Raw genomic sequence first — 6,000 nt, 5'->3', positions numbered from 1 at the left:
TTACAATATTTGTTGGATAACTAAATAATGAAATTTACTTTCTATCACAACCTGTTAATGTGGTTCAAACCTCCGGTAAATGTCCTAAAATAGATAATGTGTCAGAAGTCTATCTTTGGCACTGTAGGCTAGATCATATCAATAAGAATAGGATAAACAGGTTAGCTCAAGAAGGAATTCTTGAAGTTGGTGATTGTGAATCACTTCCAACCTGTGAGTCCTGTCTACTTGAAAAGATGACCAAGTCACCTTTTACTGGAAAAGGTGAGCGAGCCAGTGAACTCTTGGGTCTGGTACATTCTAATGTATGTGGACCCATGAGCTCAAGTGCAAGAGGTGGATATTTTTACTTCATAACCTTCACAGATGACCTATCGAGGTATGGGTATGTCTATTTAATAAAGCATAAGTCGGAGTCGTTTGAAATGTTCAAACTATTCTGAAATGAGGTAGAAAAATAAACTGAAAAGTATATTAAAACTCTTCGATCTGATCGAGGAGGTGAATACCTTTTCAATGAGTTTCTGACATATCTTGGGGAGAATGAGATTCTCTCTCAGTGGACTCCTCTTGGAACACCACAGCATAATGGTGTGTCTGAAAGGAGGAATCGGACCTTGTTGGACATGGTCCGATCCATGATAGGGTTTGCTGGTCTGCCGATCTTTCTCTGGGGATATGCGCTCGAATCGGTTTGTTACCTTCTAAATAAGGTTCTGAGTAAGTCTGTAACCAAAATGCCATATGAGTTATGGATAGGACGTAAGCCAGTACTCTCGCACCTTAGGGTTTAGGGGTGTCCGGCTTATGTTAAACGTTTAATAACGGACAAGCTTGGACCTAGGTCTGATAAGTATAATTTCATAGGATACCCAAAAGAGACCAAAGGGTATTATTTCTACCTAGCTGATGAGCAAAAGGTGTTTGTCAGCCTTAAAGCAATCTTTTTAGAAAAAAAATTTCTTGGTGAAGGGACTGTTGCCTCTAAGGTCGAACTTGAGAAAGTTCGATAGGTGGAAAAATCGACACAAGTAGCTGAACCTGAACCAGATTTGATTAGATCAGATCTGGAGCCCATTGTTCCTGCACCCTTAAGGCGATCTGGTAGAGTACCACGTCAACCGGACAGATACTATGGTTTTTTGATCCGGGATGGAGATCCTATCGAACTTGATGAAAATGATGAGGATCCGATCACCTACACGGATGTAATGCAAAGACCTGACTCTGAGAAATGGCTAGAGGCCATAAAATCCGAAATGGAGTTCATGAAGGTCAATGATGTGTGGACATTGGTTGACCCACCCGAAGGAGTAAAACCCATAGGGTGTAAATGGGTCTTCAAGAGGAAGAGGGGCGCAGATGGAAAGGTGAAAACCTATAAAGCCCGTCTAGTTGCTAAGGGATATCGTCAACATTATGGTATAGACTATGATGAGATATTTTCTCCTGTGGCAATGCTCAAATCTATTCGGATTATGCTTGCGATAGCTGCCCATCTGGACTATGAAATCTGACAGATGGATGTGAAGATAGCTTTCCTAAACGGAGAGCTGGACGAAGAGGTGTATATGATACAACCTGAAGGATTCACATCCACAGATGAGTCTAAGGTGTGCAGGCTACAGAGGTCCATTTATGGACTTAAACAGGCATCCTGGAGTTGGAACATATGTTTTGATAGGATGATCAAGACGTATGGCTTCGTTAAGAATGGAGAAGAGTCCTGCATTTATAAGTGGGCTAATGATCCAGTAGTGGTATTTCTTGTATTGTATGTGGATGACATTCTCTTAATCGAGAATGATGTCCCTGCATTACAGGGAATAAAGATTTGGCTGTCATCACAGTTCTCCATGAAGGATCTGGGAAAAGCTTCCTACATCCTAGGGATGAGGATCTATAGGGATAGATCTAAAAGGTTGCTTGGCTTATCCCAGTCCACATACATTGATACTATGCTGAAAAGGTTCAGCATGAAGAATTTCAAGAAAGGTTATCTTCCGATAGGCCATAGAATTTCTCTCTCAAAGAGGGATTGTTCGACAACACCTCAAGAGAGAGAGCGTATGGGTAGAATTCTATATGCTTCGACAGTGGGATCTATCATATATGCCATGACATGTACACGACCAGATGTGGCATACTCACTAGGAGTAGTGAGTAGATACCAATCTGATCCAGGGGAGAATCACTGGAAGGTTGTTAAAACTATCCTGAAGTATTTAAGAAATACTAAGGACCAGTGGCTTGTTTATGGTGAATCGGACTTGAGACTTATAAGGTTTACAGACTCTAGTTTCCAATCTGATCACGATGACAGCAAGAGTGTGTCGGGATTTATTTTTATCATTAATGGTGGGGCTGCCTGCTAGAAGAGTTCCAAGCAGCACACAGTGGCTGATTCAGTTTGTGAGGCAGAGTATGTCACTGCATCAGATGCTATCAAAAAGGTGGTGTGGCTGAGAAAATTTATCACCGAGCTCGGAGTAGCATCCTCCCTTGTTGGTCCAGTTCTGCTCTACTGTGACAGCTCTGGAGCCATTGCTCAGGTGAAGGAACCAAAGGCACACCAGCAGACGAAGCATATTCTGCGTCGCTACCATCTCATCCGAAAAATCATGGATCGAGGTGACGTCGACCTTCAGAAGATTGATGGAAAGAAGAACCTGGCCGACCCATTCACTAAATCCATTGCGGTGAAGGAGTTCGATGACTTCAAGTCGAAGATGGGTATTAGATACTGCATCGATTGGCTTTAGGCCAAGTTGGAGATTGTTGGGAATAGTATCCCAAAGTCAATCATCAGTCTGTTGACGGTTGTGTTCTTTGTTGTATTAGTACATAAATTATAAATAAATAAAAATTATTTTGATATTTTTCATCACAAATTATCATCTTCTAATGAACACCTGTGTTGTGGTGAAGTCCTTAGGACTATTTAGACTCGACAAAGGAGGATTTATCGTTTAGTCCTTAAATCTGTTCACGACCAAATGATACGTTGTTACCAAAGATAATAATATTTATCGAGCATAGGTCATTGTGTGCCATATAGGTTGGTTGTCCTCTTAACCAAGGAGTGTGGAGACACTGGTATGGCATACAAGTGAGATGTAAGGATACATCTGCACTGAACGTGACCGACTTCGGAGCTATTTCTGCTGTCAAGATTTGCTCCGATGGGATATGGGTATAAATGTTCCTCCGACCTAAGACCGCCACGGTGACTTGTAAGCAACTCACTGCACTTAGGCACTGGACTACCTGAATTTCTAATTCAGTGACGGAAGGCTGCTGGGTGTAGTCAAGTACTTGACTTGTCGGTGCGTGTGTCAAGATGGGATTAACCACTCCAGTTCAGGAGCTGTGTACAGTCATATTTTAATTTAGCAAAACTTTGACCAGGGTAGTCCTAGTGAGGAGTCACAGGACTGATTGAGTTGAGCACGACTCGAATGATCTAATCAGGGTTGACAGTTTAACCCTGAGTCATCCTAAACACAGGGGTCAAAAGGGATGAATTATACAATAACCATATTCACGTAGGTTTTGAGTGTTGCGATTATGACTATTCGACCTATCCGATCATTGGGTACCATTGCTAGATGGTCACTTCGATTAGTACAGGAATTGGTTTTTATGCTACCGGCTTAGGTTCGAACCTGTGGGGTCACACACATTAGAGGTTCCTATCTGATCTGATGGCTGATAAAGAGTCTTAATATTTGTAGACTATGAGTCCTACGTGTTTGAGACTCTATGATCGAGAATCAGAATTCTCTGATCATAAGTCCCACACATTTTGGATACCGGGGTCAAGAGTCCCACTGGTTTGGGACTCTTCGATCAAAGTTTCATATTGATGAACTTTGATACCTGATTGCCCATCAGATTTGAAATCAATATTTATGAGAGATTTTATTAATGATTTGATCACTAATTAACTCAATTTGATTTTTGAGTAATTATTTTTGGATCAAGTCCAATTGAATTGGATTCAGTTGGATTTGACCCGATTAGGTTAAGAGTTGACCTAATCGTCGAGATGGTTTGGTCCCTGATTTGATCAGGGGTTGGACTTAGTCAATTCCTGATTTTATTAAGATTTTATTGAGCCTAATTAAGTTAGGTTTAATTTAGTCTAATTATGCTTAACCTATTTTGATTAGGTTGGTTCAATTAAGATCAAACCACCATTTCAATTTGAATTCCTGCACCACCTTAAATCTCTGCACCCATTTGAATTCACGAGAAGAAACTTCTCATGAATTTTCTCTCACGCAAAGCCCTTCTCACGCCCACTCTTGTGCGCCAATATTTTGATAAAGATGATTAGTTAGCCATTCAAATTCAAAGCATGTTTGAATTTGAATGGATAACTTATCTCTTGCGCCTACATGACATTATCCACTTTAGCACCCCACATCTTACACAAGAAAAGGTTTCTCATGAAACCTTTCCATGTACAAAGAGTCCATGCCCTTCTCTTCTCATGCCATAAGTGGATAGGGATGAGTTGGTTTGCATTTGAATTTAAACTCAATTTGAATTCAAATGTGTAACCACTTGTCTTTATCTTCTCACACAGATAAGACACGTTCGATGTTGTTTTAAAAAGAGGAGAAGGATGGGGCGTGTGTAGAAAAATTTTGAGAAAGAAAGTGGGGCGTGAGGAAGCCTTGTGCATGAGGTGAAGGTCCAAAACCTTCTGAGATAAAAAGAAAGAAAAGAAAGAAAATTGGGCACAGGGTTTTCAGTGTGTTCCCTAGGGTCTCAGCCTGGGGTTCGGGAACTGAGTTAGTGAGCTACGAGTGTCATGAGCCCACCAAATTTTAGAAAGATCTTCAACATCCTCTCAAGCATGTCTGCTGATGATTTGGAGTATTCAAAGAATCGGCAGACATCGATCAAAGGAGTTCGATCAGCATCGGCCATCGAAAGGGCTCTACAACGAGCTAGCACCCATAAGGAGCCGATCAGACCGAGAGTCTCGTGTGGATGATCCACAGAGGCTAGACCTACTATGTGGCTATATCATGATGATCAGACTCTCCTGACGGTGATCAAATTACGGTGATCTACTCCCCGCACAAAGGTATTGTGTTCTGAACACATTACAGTAAAGTGTTTACTGTTCAAATTTGAATTTCAAATTTAAATGCATACATGGTGTATATCATATTTAGATCCTAGTGTAGGATAAACACATGTTAATTAATTAGATTAATTAATATTTTTCACTGTAAAATCATAATTTTGAAAAACTTTTAAAATTACCATTTTACCCCTGCACTGAATTTCGCTTCAAGCGGACCTTCCGCGACCATGAAATTCAAAAAATTTATGAGTGTATTACCGATAACTTTGCCTTAAATAAAAGCTTTATATTTGTATATTTTTTCTTTTGGCATGAGCTTATAACGACAGGGAGTAGCTCCTTCAGGCAATCGAAACTAAGCGTGTCAGAAATAAGAGGAGAACCTCGTCCCGACATAAATGAAGGCTCGGTTATTAAGAGATCAGATAGGGGGAGAGGCCCTCGCAACGGCCCTTATGTGCCCCTACAGCCATGTTAGGAATAGGAGGAGAATCTTGTCCTAACATGAGCAAAGTCGAAGGCCCGGTTATTAAGAGACCGGATGGGAGGAGAGGCCCTCGCAACGGCCCTTATGTGCCCCCACAGCCATGTTAGGAACAGGAGGAGAACCTCATCCTAACATGAGCAAAGTCGAAGGCTCAGTTATTAAGAGATCGGATGGGGGGAGAGGTCCTCGCAACGGTCCTTATGTGCCCCCACAATCATGTTGAGAACAGGAGGAGAACCTCATCCTAACATGAGCAAAGTCGAAGGTCCGATTATTAAGAGACCGGATGGGGGGAGAGGCCCTCACAACGGTCCTTATGTGCCCCCATAGCCATGTTAGGAACAGGAGGAGAATCTTGTCTTAACATGAGCAAAGTCAAAGGCCCGATTATTAAGAGATCGGATGGGGAGAG

Source organism: Elaeis guineensis, chromosome 6, assembly GCF_000442705.2.
Source record: "Elaeis guineensis isolate ETL-2024a chromosome 6, EG11, whole genome shotgun sequence".
NCBI lineage: Eukaryota > Viridiplantae > Streptophyta > Magnoliopsida > Arecales > Arecaceae > Elaeis > Elaeis guineensis.
The sequence above is the reverse complement of the archived record's forward strand: the minus strand, read 5'-3'. Positions refer to the sequence as shown.